The sequence below is a fragment of the Phascolarctos cinereus genome, unplaced genomic scaffold, assembly GCF_003287225.1.
Source record: "Phascolarctos cinereus isolate Bilbo 61053 unplaced genomic scaffold, phaCin_HiC Scaffold_2;HRSCAF=192, whole genome shotgun sequence".
In the NCBI taxonomy this organism is placed as follows: domain Eukaryota; kingdom Metazoa; phylum Chordata; class Mammalia; order Diprotodontia; family Phascolarctidae; genus Phascolarctos; species Phascolarctos cinereus.
The window spans coordinates 144725138-144741864 of NW_027555625.1; the positions used below are offsets into that span (position 1 = coordinate 144725138).

Sequence of the window (16727 nt, forward strand, 5' to 3'; positions counted from 1 at the left end):
TTTTTTGTGTTTCCCTAGCTAGGGATTGAGCCAAAACCTCCAGGCATAAAAGCGTCAGCAGACCAATCTGCACGGGGTGGGGCAATCTTCAGTGACATCTCAGTTAATGAGAGGCTAAGAGCAACAGGTGTATGATCTGGAGCAAAAGGGTAAGTTATCCTTAAAAAAACAAGCAAACAGGGGCCAGAAAGAAGAAACACTAATAGGGTCGAAACAAACAGTTCTGCAAGGTGGTAGCACTAAGATCTAGGTGGAAAATAAAGTCAATAGACAAAGGTCAAACAAGAGATTAAGAGAATGGATATTGAAAAACAGCCTTGAGCTACTGGAAAAATGTTCACAAAATCAAAGTGCCACTGATGCTCACCCTACCTTCCTTGTTCTGAACACAGTTGAAAAAAAACCCAAAGCTTCAATATGACAGAAAAGTAAAATGATAAATGTTGAAGGAGATTTGGGAAAATTGGGACACTAAAGCACTGCTGGTGGAGTTGTAAACTGATCCAACCATTTTGGAAAGCAATTTAGAACCATGCCCAAAGAACAATCAAATTTGTATACCCTTTGATCCAGCAATGCCACTGTGAGGTCTCTATCCTAAAGAGATTTTTAAAAAGGGGAGGGGGAGGAGAAAGACCTACTCTTATAAAAATATTTATAGCTTTTGTAGTGACAAAGAATTGGAAATTAAGATGACAAGCAAATGGGTAATGGCTGAACGAGTTGTAGCATACGAATGCAATGGAATACTACTGTGCTATAAGAAATGACCAGCAGGTGCTTTCAGAAAAACCTGGAAAGACTTACATGGCCTGATGCAAAGTGAAGTGAGCAGAACCAGGAGAACATTGCACACAGTAACAGCAATATTGTACAATGACCAACTGTGAATGACTTAGCTATTCTCAGTAATACAGTAATCCAAGATAATTCCAAAGGACTTATGATAAAAAATGCTATCTGCTTCCAAAGAAAGGACAGAGTCTGAATGCAGACTGAAGCGCTCTAACACTGTATAATCTAGCTGCCCGATATCTACCTGGAACTTTACCAATGGGTGGCCCAGAAAGTAACTGGAATGCATGACAGCAAGAAATGTACCAACAATGGCCGGGGGGGGGGGGAAGAGAACCATATTTGGGGGACTTGAGTCTATTCCCTGATGAGAAACCAGATATTTAAGCTATTTCTTCTAGTCCTTCATAACAGTAACAGATGTGGTCATATCAGTGGCATGTTGCTTGGTGTGAGGTGAGCTTGAAGGATTAATACGATAACCACTAAGAGACACACACTTCTGAAAAAGCAAATGGACAATTTAAATAAAGCACAGCATCTAAACTCCATTCCTGTCACAGCAGATTTGTGTCTTTTGTGACTAAATCATCGTAGAATGGCATATACATGTCTTCTGCCCCAACAAAATCTTTTCAGTTACCCGGTTAGTTCTCTTCCATTAAGCCCTAGCAATTTTCACTGTTCTCACTTATTCATTTTTTCCACATATACAGCATACCTATTTACACAAAGAAATGTGAGGTTGAGAGGGGAGAGGGAGGTTCTTCAAGGAGCTGACAGTCTAGCAGAAAAACTCAGATATGTAAAAATAACTGCTATAAAAGGTAGAAGGTGATAGATTCAGAAAAAGAGTAATAAAGTGCTATGTAAGTTTGTAGAATGGAGGCTCTCACAGAATCTCAGAGTAGGAAGGAAACAGTTAAGAGGCATGTGGCCATATGAAAAAAATGTTCCAAATAACTCATAATTGGAGAAATGTAAATTAAAACAACTCTGAAGTACTACTTTATCACTATCAGATTTGTAAAGTTGACAAAAATTAAAAACGACAACTGCTGGAGGGGCTATGGGAAAATAGGTACATTAATGCACTGTTGGTGGAACTGTGAACTGGTCCAACCACCATGGAAAGCAATTTGGAATTATGCTCAAAAAGCTATTAAACTGCATATATAGTGATTCAGTGATACTGCTACTAGGTCTATATTCTAAAGAGATCAAAGAAATAGGAAAAAGACTTAGATGTATAAAAATATTCATAGCAGCTCTTTTTGTGGTGGCAAAGAATTGGAAACTGAGGGGGTGCCCATTATTTGGGGAATGGCTGAATGAGTTAAGAAATACTATGTAATAGAATGCTGTTGTTATAAGAAATGATGGAGGTGATGCTTTTAGAAAAACCCGTGAAGGCTCAAATGAATTGCTACAAACAAGTGAGCAGAACCAGAACCAACTGCTATAGTAACAATACTGTAAAGATAAACAATTTTGAAAGACTTAGGAACTCTGATCAATACAATGGAATTGACCATAGTTCCAGAGGACTCTTAATGAAATGTTATCCATCTGCAGATCGAAGCATATTTTGAGGAGAGGGGAACTAATGTGGGAACTTGTTTTACTTGACTATATGTATTTATAATGGGTTTTGTTTTTCTTGTTTTCTCAATAGGTGAGGGTGAAAGGAGATGTGAGGGAGAGAATTCAGAAATGTAAATAAAACGGAATTTTAAAAAAAGAAAGAGATGTATGCATGCGCTCGTTCGCACGTGCATGTGTGTGTGTGTGTGTGTGTGTGTGTGTGTGTTAGAATGAAAAGAGCACTGACTCCTGAGTCAGAGAACCAAGGTTCAAATCCCACCTCTAATGCTTACTACCTGTGTGACCTTTGACAATTCACTTAATCTTCTTGGTCCTCAGTTTCGTCTACTATAAAATGAAGCCATTGGATTACGTGATTACTGAGGTCCCTTCAAGCTCTAGATTGCTGATCCTATGATATATAGAAATCATCTTGTTCAACTCACACCTGGGTAAGAATCTCTTCTCTATCCTTCCTCCCATATCCAATAAATGGATTCCAACCTCCACTTAAAAATATCCAATAAAGCAACTTGACAGGAATTATATTTAGACCAATATTCTACATGGTATTTCACAAATTTTAAATGGATATATGACCTGAAAATTAAAGACCATACCGTAATATAAACCTTTATATCAAGTATCTGATAAGGTTATCCAAGATATATGAACAAGTAAGAGATATAGATAGGCCCAAACTGGCAAAAAAAAAAAGTTTTATTTAAAAAGGAATAGTCAATGTCAGAAGGGTTGTGGAAGAACAGGGTCACCAATGCATTGTTGGTGATGCTATGAATTAGTACAACCTTTATGGAAAGTTATTTAGAATTCTGCAAATAAAGTAAAAAAATATCCACACCATTTGACTCTGAGATTCCACTGCTAGGCATATATCTCCAATGGAAAAAAAAAAAGGGTTCTACATACACCAAAATATTTATAACAGCACTTTTTGCAGTCACAAAGTAGATGTCAACTGATAGAGGAATGACTAAACAAATTGTGGTGCAATATATATGGTCCAATATAATGGAATATTATGATGTTGTAAGAAATGAATAAAGTGATGAATACAGAGAAGACTTGCATAAGTTGATGCAATATGAAATTAGCAGAGCCAAGAAAACAAGTTTACTACAACAATGTAAATGGAAAAGACAGCAACTCAAAACAATAAAAAATGATATGAAATTATTAAAACCAAAGTTGGGCCCACAGAATCAGATACCTACCCAGCTCCTTTTTCTGCTCTGAAACAAAGGGTGTGGAACATTGCACATACCACTAGATTTTTTTTTGGTGTTGATCTATTTTACTGAAAATTTCCTCCCTCGTCTTTCTTTTTGAAAAACAGCCATCTAATTGTCAGATAAGTGATGTAAAATTAAAAAAGTCAACAAAATATACTTTTTAAAAGGGTAAACCTCCAATGAGGGGAAGTCTATTACTTCAAAGTTAGTTGTTGTAACTTTGAGTCAGATCTAGTAACTAGTAGCTTTCTCTCTCGTTGAATTTGTCAGTCTGCAACTTCCACCTGCTACTCCTAGTTCTGCAGCCAAGGCCAAGCAGACAAATCTAATCTCTCTGTTCTCCTTTAGAGTGTAAACTCAATGAGGGCAGGAACTGTCACTTCTCATTTTTATATCCCTGACAACATACTTTAAACACAGTACGAATTCAATAAATGTTTGTTGTTGATTTCAGAGTTTTCAAAGGTGATGTACATATAAAGTTAAATCTAAGTATAATAATGCTGAGGCTACATCCTTTATATTAATTTCCTGAGATAACTGATTTCAACTCCGCAACTGTCTTGGTCCAAAATATGGAAAAGTATCACAAGTACCTTCCCAATCCCCTTCCTCCTCACAACACACACACACACACACACACACACACACACACACACACACACACACACACATGTCCCTTCTGAATACATACCTCAAAGCACCGAAAATGAATACTGGTAAGAAGGTAAAACATAGTCTCAATGGAAAATGGAATCAGATAATGGAAATCATGTTTACTTCTACAAGTACAAATATACTAAGAACAAGAAAGTAACGAGGATCCAGGAAAAAAAATGCCACTACTTAACATAATTATGCTCATGAAATGAGGAATCATTCATTAGCCTCCTCCAAGAAACTACCTGTAAAGATTAGCTTTCCAATATAGTGTGCTGGAAACATTGGCCTGGGTGACAGGATCCCTAATTCAATTCTGGCTCTATAACTAACCCACCATTTGGCCTTGGCATATCACTTCATCTCTGAGTCTCCTTTTCCTCCTCTGTAAAATACATTTGAGACACAATAGATTACCTTTCAAATGCTTTACACAACTAATATCACATATTCCTATGATTCCATAACTGTCTGCAAACTAATCTGACAACAGTGATATTCCTGCCCATCTTGAAAAAGGCCTTCATGTGTCTTTCCTTTAGCAAGACATACATCATTATTATCATTATATAAAGAGATATGCTTTGAGGCATCTTCAAAGGTACACATTTGATGCGATTTTACAAAAGTAACCATCCTAACTTAATTTCTGATTTTTCCCAACTTGACATATACCTAAAGTTGAATTGGATGTTAATGTAATAATTCATGTTTAAGTTAAATTAACCTAAATTTTATTTTCATAACCTTATTTAGTAGGAATTTTTAAAAGTAAAAAAAAATCAAGATAAGGCTGACTTGCTATATGAGACAACGAATGGAGTATTGATAAAATAAAATAATAATAATAATAATAATAATAATAATAATAATAATAATAATAATAATTACAGGTACCTCTCTCCCAAGTGGATAGCATGAACAAAATCATAGAAACAGAAATTTCAGAGGTGAAAGATATCACAATGGTCACCAATTTCCAAATGTCACATTTTATATCTAGTCCAGAAAGGAAAAATGATTCACTTGAGGTCACATATCTAGATAATGGCAGAGCCAAGACAAGAACCAAGTCTCTTATCTCCTAGCCTGGCATGCAGTTTTACTAAGACAAGGAATTTATTTTGATATACTTCAACATCTCTATTATCATTGATGTGGGTACTCCCTCTATTGGAACAGGTCACAACCCATGCAGTTTGAATTTTATACTATCCATGTCCATATCCTCCCATAAATTCTCCACAGAAGATTTACCCAAAATGCTAAAGGTCTTGTTCAAATTCTTTTAAAATTCCATGGGGGCAGTATTGAGGCTGTCCATTATGACCTCTTATTTCGTGCCCCATGACTCTCCTATGCCCTCTTCTAATTAAGCATTTCAGAATGACAGTCTTATACCTTTTTTACATGCAAATCAAATGTAATAATATGCTACAACCTATTTATGCCCACCATGCATCTTTCTATTAATCTCTGGATCATTCAGTTTAGATCCTTTGGAGGTTGTGGTGTTCCATGATTTGCAGCTATGGAGAATCACCAGAATGTAGTGTTTTATATACCACCAGAATACGGTGTTAAAATAACAAGTTTTTGTTGGAGAACAACTTTGAATTATTAAGAGTCCAAAATGCAATATAGCCCACTCTCTTTCTCCTGATCAATCCTGGACCCAACTAATTTTCAACTAACAGTACCAGTTCAAACTAGATGTCCTAATGAACTAACTCAGTATCCACCCAATTCTGTATCAAAGTCTGAGAACATCATTTTGGATTTACTGATTGTGAGGACAATTTTTTGAGTGGTCGTGAATTTTGTTGAGGTATTCCTGTAGTGTTTGGGCAATTGATACATTCAACACAATATTATCCCAAACACAAGCATCTGGAGGACTTAACTGTTATAAGCAGAAGTCCTAATCTGATGCCTCATTGTGATGTGATAAGAACTTGGCCTCTCAAAGGAACAGAGCTCAAGTTCAGGCAGATTCTTCAGGCTGGAAAGTTCCAATAACAAGCCATGTTTGCTATCGAAGGACAAACCTAAATAAGAATGGAGAAGCTCATAACCAATAAGTGAGTCATAAGATAATGAGTTCTTTGGTTCCATGAAACATTAAAAAATCAGTGCAACCAATAATTTGCCAGTAAAGGATTCCCATGGTGAAGAAAGGGAAAACATGCTACTTGTGTCTTACCAGAGTCTAATTTCAGGAATGTTTTTTTAAAGAATATTACTTTGTATTAATATTTAAAAGAATTCCACTTTTTACCTGAAGGCTCTCAAAATTCCTGTGATAAACCTGTCTCATCTTACTGAAAATTTTAATCAGAGAGTATGACCAAGGAGGCTTGCACAGGTACCACAAAGAGTTTGGGGGGAAGGGGGAAGAGGATGGAAGAGAATGGGACATAAAAATACAAAATGTATTACAAATGAGGTCCCCCAGTCACGTCAGTACTCTACCCAAAAATTATGTTTACCATAGTTTTTGTCCTTAAGTGTACTATTCTTACTACTGTACATAATATGACATTGGTTTTTACCCCAGAAATTACTGTATTTCATAGGTGACAAATGATTTTTTAATCAAGCTTATAAAGATATTTCACAGAACACATGATTATTTCTCACACTTCCCCAAACAGAAATTATGATCTGTCATTAGAGGAATATAAGATGGACAGTTGCAATTACTTCTATTGTACAATTTCTTTCCAGATTCTGGCAGGCCATAGTTCTTCTCTTCATAGCAACACTATCCCAACAGTAGTCTTAAGCAAGTAATTTACTTTTATATGCCTCTGTTTGGAAAAACAAGACTATACTATTATACTTAACAAGAATATTATGGAGGAGTTATAAGAATTTTTTTTAATTTCTTTGAGGTTTTCCAATAAAACCATAAAGGCAAGCAAAAGGTAATCTTTTCTCCAGCATCTATAATCATTTTATGGAACTTTCTATTCAATTCAACTTCAAATATCAATATCAATGTGAAAATGAGATGACTTAATCATTGTCCTACTGACTCCAAGAGCACAATGCAATACCAATTTGTCACACTCGCAGAGCTTCCCAAGAGTACAAGATAACCAATCAATAATCTGCATGCTGTATTGGTATTCAAGTAATGCTAAAGATATAGAGCAGGGGTTCTTAACCTTGGGTCCATGTAATTCTTTTTAAAATATTCTGACAAATGTATTTCTATACAATCAATTTCCTTTCTTATCCTGTACATTTTATTTTATGCATTCAAATACATTATTCTGAGAGTGTCCACAGGCTTAATCAGACCTTCACCAGGACTAAGGATCCATTATGTGTTAAAACTGTATTTGATTCTGGTCTCCCTGAACACAATCCTCCCCCTTTTAGCTAGTATAGTAAGTTTACAAGTAGCTAGAATAAGGTAACAATAGTAGCAAATAAGATTGCAAAGGAGACCCCAGAAGTCACTTACAGAGTATTCCATAAATTAAGGGAGCAACAATTACTTGCAAATGATCTCATAAATTAGAGGAGCATAGGAGCCACTGAAAACTGTCTTATAAAATTAACTAAGGATACATCCTAAGACTATATGCTAAATTAGGGGAAGCCATCTAGGCCGTAATATAACAGCTCTCAGTCCTGCTTGCTAACTGTCCTTTGTCTATAGGCTTCACATAAGCTTAGACACATGCTGTAAGACCAGTAAAGTGTTATGCTAATAAACTAACCCTAAAGTGTGGCTGATAACTTTGAGATGATGCAGACATGCTAATAAACCAAGGTAGTATAGATAAGTGTTAGTCTGTCCCATACCACAAAAACCTATAAAAATGAAACCCCAAATTCCTGTTTCATCCATCCCTGCATGCCTCCACTTGCTATGGATCCTTGCTGACCAACTGCTCCCAAGGCATCTCCAAGATTACATAAGTGACTACATCCCTCTTCCTCTCCATTTTCTTTCTGTATTCTTCCTGCCTCTCTTTAACCACTCCATTCCCTGTCATACCCATTGACCCCTATTCTTTCTGTGCCATTGGCCTCTGTTTTCTCTGCACCTTATTGAAGCGTGAGTGAAGTACATTCCCTGCTTGATGCCATCATGGTCTTTACCTGCAAGTTTCCAAAAAGTTGGGCATGCCTGCCCCTCCCCTTGACCTAGAGGGCTTTCTCAGTGATCCCATTCCCATAGTCATAAACTGGAAGCACCAGGACTAAAAATATATGCTATTCAGAGCCACCCCTACTCTTGAACAAGCAAGGACTAATGAATTCCTGAACAGAGAGCAAGGGTGGGTAGCTGAACCTTTTGTCTCTTTCCAGGAGATTTTTTTTCCTTTTATCTGGGTCACAATGAATCAGTTAATAATTTCATAAATTAACTGGCAATCTATCTTATCTATAGGAAGGCCCCAATTACATTGGGTAAATCTCCTACAGAGAATTTATGAGAAGAAAAGACAACAGTACTGAGGATGAAAGGCCATAAATGTGTTACAAGGCAGCACAATGGAATCAGAGGAACTGCATTAAAATCCCAGTTTTGTCACATACTATGTAGTTGCATGACTTTAAATAAGTACCTTAACCTTTCCAAACTTTGGTCTCCTCTCATCTGTAAAATGAGAGTATTTGATTAAATAGATTCTAAGGATCCTTTCAGCTTTAGAGTTGTGATCCAATGATAGTATAGGCAGCTAAGTGACACAGTAGATGGAACAATGGACCTAGAATAAGAAAAATGTTAGATTGTGACCTTGAGGCCAAGGACAGTCTTTTGCCTCTTTTTGCATCCCTAGCCCTTAGCACAGTGTCTGGCACATAGCAGGTGCTTAATAAACGCTCAATGATTGATTGAAAACCTGAGTTCAAATTGTGTCTCACACTTTCACTGTCTGACCTTAGGCAAGTCTTCCTCAGTTTCATTAGCTGTAAAATGGGGCTAATAATAGCACTTACCTCATAACGTTGCTGTAGGAATAAAATATCTGTAAAGCACTTTCAAAAACTTAAAATATATAAATTCTATCTATTATTATTGTTATGGTTGCAATCTGAATTTATAAATGCTAGACATTATTATTATGGTTATAATCTAAATGTATAAATGCTAGACATTATTATTATGGTTATAATCTGTATTGCCAGAGAAAATACCGCCATTTATGAGCCCACAGAATTCAGTAAAGTTAAGCAAGGTTTCATGTAGAGGAAGCCCATTATCTAAAAAGGTCTGTGGTGATTAGCCAAACTGCAGGCTTCCAAGCTACATTGTTGCTAGTACTGGGTAACGATTCCCCAAAGCAGAATAAGATGGAGAATAGAAAGATAAATTATTAAAACTAATGTCTGCATCACACCTTCCTGTAGTTATGTTTTCCCCTTCACTCTCATTATACCTGAACATATTTCCAACATCATCTTATGATAGAAAAAAAAATGCGTCATTTGTGGGGAAAAGAACTAGGTAGAATAGTACTAAGCATGATTTCTAGTTCTGCAACTGCCTTTCATTTTTTAAATATATCCCTATATCCTTTTCAAACAATTTATCTATGTGTCTTTATATAACCTTTGATATATCATTTTAGTATCATTTATTCTTTGAACATAATTATTCCAAGTGTGGCACTCATACTTATGAACCATATTTGACTAAGACTGAAAAAACTACCTACACTTTTTTCCACACTAAGCACATTTGAAATTTATCCCTTAATTAGTGGTTTCCCTTGTTTTCTGATGAGTCTGTTGTCATCTGCAGCTCATTCAGATTCATCAGTCCAAAGCTTTTGCTCATAAACTTCATTTTTCATAGTTACACACCAGACTGGCTTGTCAGTCACTATTTTCCAAAAGTCACTTGTACACATTTATACAGTATCTTCAAAGGATCTTAAAAGAAGAGCTTCACAAAGTGAAATCATTCATTGGAATGTTGAAAGAAAAACAGCTTCTAAAAGAAGGAAAATTCTGACTAAAGGGTTCTGATTTTAATGAGATACACGTGAAATAATCAGATTTTTCTTATAAAACATGGTAAAAGTAGTGGGAGGAAGAGGCAGGGGAGTGGCATTACTACAAGAAGCCAGCAAGAAGACTCCCTGGAGATCCCTCATGAACCACTAGTAGTCCCCAGACCATATTTTGTGACCCCAATCTGGGTTTAATAAGACTAAAGGACCCTGAATCACTAACCTTCAAATCTTAGCTACTAGATGATTTTACCACAGTTTGAAGCAGAAAAGTTCAGTCTCAGGTCACATTCATTGCAATTGCACCTATGGTACTTGGATTTTTCCCCTATGAAAAAACTGATTACATACATATATACATACATACATACATACATAAAAAGCTCCTGACATTTGGAGTACTGTGCTAATTGTTAAAATAACTAGACAGTAAGAGAGCTATCAAAGTATTCCAATCATGAATGATCAAACATGCTACTCACCTCCTGACAGAGGGCTGATGGATTCAAGGTGCAGAATGAGACTTACTTTGGGACCATGGAAAATGTGTAGATTTGCTTTGCATAAGAGCTTATTTTGCCTTCTCTTCCAAGGGCCCCAGGCCTCTACACTTCCTTCCTGCTCCAAACACCATACTACCTCTCCTACTACTAACATGGACCCCAACCCACAGGCCTCTCAGCTCCAATAAAGCTTGCCACCTATGTAACCCCTCTATCTCCATCCCCTTTTCCCCACCAACCTTCCTACTCTCCTTTATAGGTTGTCTTTCCCCATTAGAACATAAGCTTCTTGAAGGCAGAGACTCTTCCTTGCTTATATTTGCAGTCCCAGTACATACCACGATGTCTGTGTGCTTACTAAACATTTTATCTTTTTTACAAATATTTTTCCCCATCATTTTGGAGGGGAGTTCATTGGAGGGTGGGATTTGAGAGGGAAGCTAGTGATAAGTATTATTTTCAAAAAAAAAGAAAAAAGAAAAGTGTACTAAAGTATTTTTAAAAATGAATAGGACATTCAGAAGTAAAAACAAAGTAGGACAGTTTTTAAAGTAACATGTTGGATTTATTATATAATTATTTTCTTAAGAAGCATGAGGAACATAATAAAGATTCACAATTTCACAGATAAATTTCTCTTTTGTTCTACTCTTTATGTGTAATTTTTTTTGGTGTTTAAAGTTCAGTTTTTTAAAATTAATTCCAATAAAACCAAATACAGACAACTACAAAAGGAAAATATTATGAGTAAGACAAGCTTATTCTCATGAAAAACATCCAGTACACCAATAATATATTCATATCAGAGGGTGGAACTGTAGCTTAAAAACTAATTGCTTCTTTTCACCTAAACTGAGGCAGCTAGATGGCAGAACAGATAGACAGCTGGGCCTGGAGTCAAGAAGACTTCCAGGCTCAGACACTTACTAGGTATGTGACCCTGGGAAAGTCACTTAACCCAGCTTCCTCAACTGTAAAATGGGGATAACAGCACCTATCTTAAAGGGTTGTAAGTGCTTAGCACAGTGCTTGGCACACAGTTAGCGCTACAAAAATGTGTATTCCCTTTCTCTTCTCTCTCTTTTCCATTCCTTTGCCCTGATTTGGTACATCACAATACCACTGATAAGGAAAGAGGCTGACTGAACTTGATACACAATTCAAAAAAATACCAGATAGCTACAAATAAAAACTCTTGGGTTTGTTTTGTTTTTTTTTAGTTTATAAAATAAACATCTTTTGTGAAGGGGGAAAAAAGCAGTTGAAAGGTTTATAGTTTTGGTCCAAGGCTTTTCCTTGGACCTATGTGCTTTAAGAAACTTACTCTAACACCAACTTTAGGACTCATGGTGTGAAATTATTTTTAAAAAAGCAGGCTGTAGCCAGGTCCTTCCAGTAACTAAATGCTCTTGGACAACGTCCAAGGCTGTGCTATAGTGAGTTTGCCATGTGTTTTATTTAAAGTCAAGAAAACAAATTATTTGAAGCAGTGACTTAAGTTTAAATCTTTATCTCCCACTAAAAATTTTGCAAAACATTTCCCTTCATTCCATCACTCAAAAAAAATCATGTGCCTGGAAGCTCCTAAGTCCTGTCCTACAGTAATTATCTGGGTGGTAGTTATTATTATGCCTATAAATTTAACTTACAGATATTACAGGTAACTTAAAAAGGAAATTAAGTAGATATTTCCCATTTTCAAAGTGATAATAGATATGCTGTGGCATAATTAATTAAAAATTAAGGTTTAAACTCTTAAAAGACTTAAAAACTCTGGACAATGTAGTGAACAATCATGACTTTAGAAGACTAGTGATAATGACTCCAGTCTCTTGGCAGAAAAGAGATGAACTAAAGGTACATAATGCAACATAATTTTTTTTGCCAGACATAGCCAATGTATTTATCTTTATTTGTTAGGGGGAAGAGAGAGTGTCTATTGGGATGGGCACAAATTAATGGGTAGTGCTAAAGGTGTTTTTAAAAGAATATCAACGGGCAGCTAGGTGGCTCAGTGGATAGAGCACCAGCCCTGAAGTCAGGAAAACCCGAGTTCAAATCTGGCCTCAGACCAAACACTTGACACTTGCTAGCTGTGTGACCCTGGGCAAGTCACTTAACTCCAACTGCCCCCTCCCCCCAAAAAAGAATATCAAGAAAACATTTTAAAATATACAAAAAGATAACAAAGTTCATGAGCAGACACAAATGCCAATTCTGTTACTCACTGTTTAAATTAAAATACATTTTCAAAAACTAGGTAAAAGAAGTTGATGAGTTTATGTAAAATTCTTTTTGTTATTTGCATATTGAAATATTTACTAATAACTAAAGTTCATGATAAAAAGGTAATTTCTTAAAATAAAGTTTACAATATTAAAAAATCTCCTTCCCAGTCAGTTATTTGAGTGTCATGTAATGTCTGTTCCTATGGTTTATGGCAACAATCACTTTTCACATAGTCTACTGACTATGTGCAGTTCTGACTTCTTATGGTATACCAGACTCCTAAAAATCCACTCCATACATCTACAAACATACTGGTATAGAGCACTTTTGCATATCTACTATCTGTATTTTTCTACATCATAAGAGTGTTTTCTACTTATACACATTTAAAAAAAAATCAAATCCAGGAACAAAAAACTACAAACACAGGAAAATTTTAAATGGTGAAGTAACTAACCTACCAAATACATTTTTAATTTTTTAAAGGTAGAGTAAAACATAGAATCTGGCAAAATATCATGATATATGAATCAGCACAGATTACTGCTCATCACTTTACGTTTACCTATAGGTTTTCCCCTTGAGTAGAAGCAATGGAAGGGAAATAAGAGTAAAAGGTCTTACTTTGTGCAAACAATTTCTAATTCAAAAGGCAACAAATGATTAAGTTTAAACAGTATTTGCATTAAAAATCTGCAAAGAGAGATAGACTATGAAATCAAATGCACAGAAAAAGAACAAGCAGACTTACAGGAAATTCAGTTTAAATAATTCTAAAAGTATGGCAAAGGAAGCAGAATACACAAAGGACTTAAATGGACAAATTAAATTTGCACTGATTTTGTAGTTACTAAATACAAATAAGCTACATTAATATGTATCATAAAATTGTCATAAATTGACATATTTATGGTCATAAGGTTGCAACAATGATGAAGATTTACTTCAAGGACATCTTAAAATAACAAGTAATGTCATGTGGGGAAAATATGAGATTTGGAGGAGACCCCAGTTCAAATCAGCTGTGCAACTAAAAGACTGTCACCTCTGTGACTGACCATAGATGAACTCATCCTATATTGAGCAAATTAATACGCATTCATTATACTTTTACATCTAATTTAGGATAAATCAAGGCTGAACGATGAACTATGTACAATACTAAAAATTGAAGATTCACCAAAAGAGAATGAAAGAAACACTGGATTGAAAATCAGGAGATGTGAGTTCTAGTCCTACCTCTGTCATTAACTAGCTGGGTGACCTTCGATAAGTTACTAAACCTTTCTGAGTCTTAATTTTCTCATCTCAAAAATGAAGGAACTGGATTATAAAACTTCCAAAAATCATCTTGCAACTCTAAGATTATTAACATACACACACTCTCTCTCTCTCTCTCTCTCTCTCTCTCTCTCTCTCTCTCTCTCTCTCTCTCTCCTTAAAGTTGATCTCTAAAGGCTTCTTAATGCTAGTTGCAGATAAGTAAATGTATTGCATTAAACAAGCAACAGATTGGGTTAAAACAGTGCAGATTTTCAAATTCACATATTACAGGAAACATTTTTAGATGAGATCACATGAAAATAAATGTGTCTTTCACAGTTACAGGATGAAATTTTAAGTTGGCCAGGCAACCAATGCCCTGATTTTCCACTTCTTTTTGCAGACCATATGACTTCCACATGCTGAGAGTGTTTTAGGCTGTAACCTGCAATGAAGATTTTACAATGTTCGAGCAATCCAATAACCAGTGCTTAAAATGCAACAGTAAACACTTTACTCAGATAAGACTGGATTACAAATCAAGATTTCAACTCAAATACTGCACAGGAATAGGAAAGTCAGTGGGTTTTTCCCCTAAAATATATTGTTCTCATTTCAAAAGAAACATCCAAGCAGTAAATCAATAAATGTTAATTGAAAAACTGGGCAATAGGAAGTAAATGGGTTAAGAGTTGTTGCTTGATATTTATCTTTTCACTTACATTTTGCTTCTGCATTCTAAATAATTTATTTCTCTGACACTGAAGTTTCTAGATACTTTAGATTCTACAATTATATAACACCTTTTCTCAAAAGAGCTTAGCTTCATTTTTAAAATTATTCTAATTAATATTTCTAAGATACAAGCAAATAATTTTAGAAATCTAAGTATCTAACAACTGCAATGATGGTCTTCAAGGAGATCAAAACAATATTATAAAGTTCAAATTCAGAAAACACATTAACTGTTTCTATGTAGGTCAACCTAAATATACACTTGTTATCTCTCACATTTCCAATTACCAGCCAGTTTATTGGTGTGAATGACCAATTCCAGAGAGTCTGATTTCCATATCAAAGGTAACAGAACATATGTACAGTAGCTATGTGAATTCGGGTTTTTACTGCTTCCAAGATTCCACGACGACAGCTAACAATGAGTATCAAGAACTAGCAGATTTAGGATAAATGTATTCGAATACCTTAATTTTCTAAACACCGGAAAAAATCATATCAACTCCTCTGCTCGAAAGTCTCTCTCATAGGAAAACAAGCAAACTGTTCCCATAAGCAAAGGTTCCAGAAAGAGCTTCATTTGTGGAATGGAACAAAGTGCTCAACACTCGGTTTCCATCACTTAATGTAACTCTAAGAACTGTTAGAAATGTTAATGCGATTGAAGCTATAATTTTTTAAAATGTTATCTTCTCATAATAGTAATTAAAACTTAAGAAAATAGTTAAAATATTTTTCCAGAGTTTGATTCACATACACAATTCGGATAGATGAAATAACTGAGCTTTAAAGAATAGGTATAAAGAAATTTAATGCAGGAAACCGCAATACTAAAGTGATAATTACCTGTGACAGAGTTGGCAGAAAGAATGATGCAGATTATTCCCCTCTAATGATGCAGGGAATGGCAAAACCAAACAACATGCAACCATATCAGGGTAAAAAAATAAATAGATAGATAGATAGATAGATAGATAGATAGATAGATAGATAGATAGATAGATACAGGCACAGAAGGTATTCTCAACACCCAAGAAATGTCAGCAGCACCAAAAGCAGAGGTAAGAAGAAAGGAAAGAAGATATGAAAAAAGAAAAGACCAAAGGGAGGGTAATGTTTTTGGCACCTGAAAGACCCCGGCAGAAACTGGCTAGTCACATCACACAGCGCCTAGTAGCCAGACACTTCTGGACTTTTAACCCCTGGTGTAAATCAACAATACAATCTGTTTATAAGTCAACTTTATTTAATACAAAATCTCTCCTTAAAAAAAAAAAAGCATTCTTCTTCCCTGCTCTCCCACATCCCGATTTCCAGCAACATTCAAGGAGGAACAATTCAAGGGTGGGGTAGAGGGAAAAGGCAAGCAGCATCTTTAACTTGCACCCAAGCATTACTTCCGACTGGATATCCTGCTAAAAACCCAGTTAGTTCTATACCACAAGACGGTCAGTCAGCCAGTGTTTTCTGAACTATCCATCTAAGCCCCCTCCCACCTTTACAACACCCCACCACCACCAAAAGAGCCCAGCACATTCTTTAAAGAAAAAAAAACCACCACCAATATTTACAAACAACAACAGCAACAAAACCACCCTCAAGTAATTAAGCCGTTTTCACCTCGAGAAGAGGCACCCCACCTACTGTTTTGGGGTGAAGGCGGACGCCTTTCGGAAGAGCCCCGACGGTGTCACCGGATCACGGTTCCGGAGGAGAAGACGCGGGGC

At 35.8% G+C, this 16727-nt stretch overlaps 1 protein-coding gene and 1 long non-coding RNA gene across 7 annotated transcripts in view; one reads left to right on the plus strand and one right to left on the minus strand.

Annotated features, from left to right (window-relative positions):
* HMBOX1 (homeobox containing 1) overlaps positions 1–16727 on the minus strand; it is a 218412-nt gene that overhangs the window by 200769 nt on the left and 916 nt on the right. The gene's annotated exons all lie outside the window — the stretch shown is intronic.
* LOC110210088 (uncharacterized) lies at positions 6301–14747 on the plus strand. The gene is made up of 3 exons (XR_002325012.2): positions 6301–6373; positions 14128–14224; positions 14669–14747. It is a non-coding gene; the product is annotated as an uncharacterized LOC110210088 (long non-coding RNA).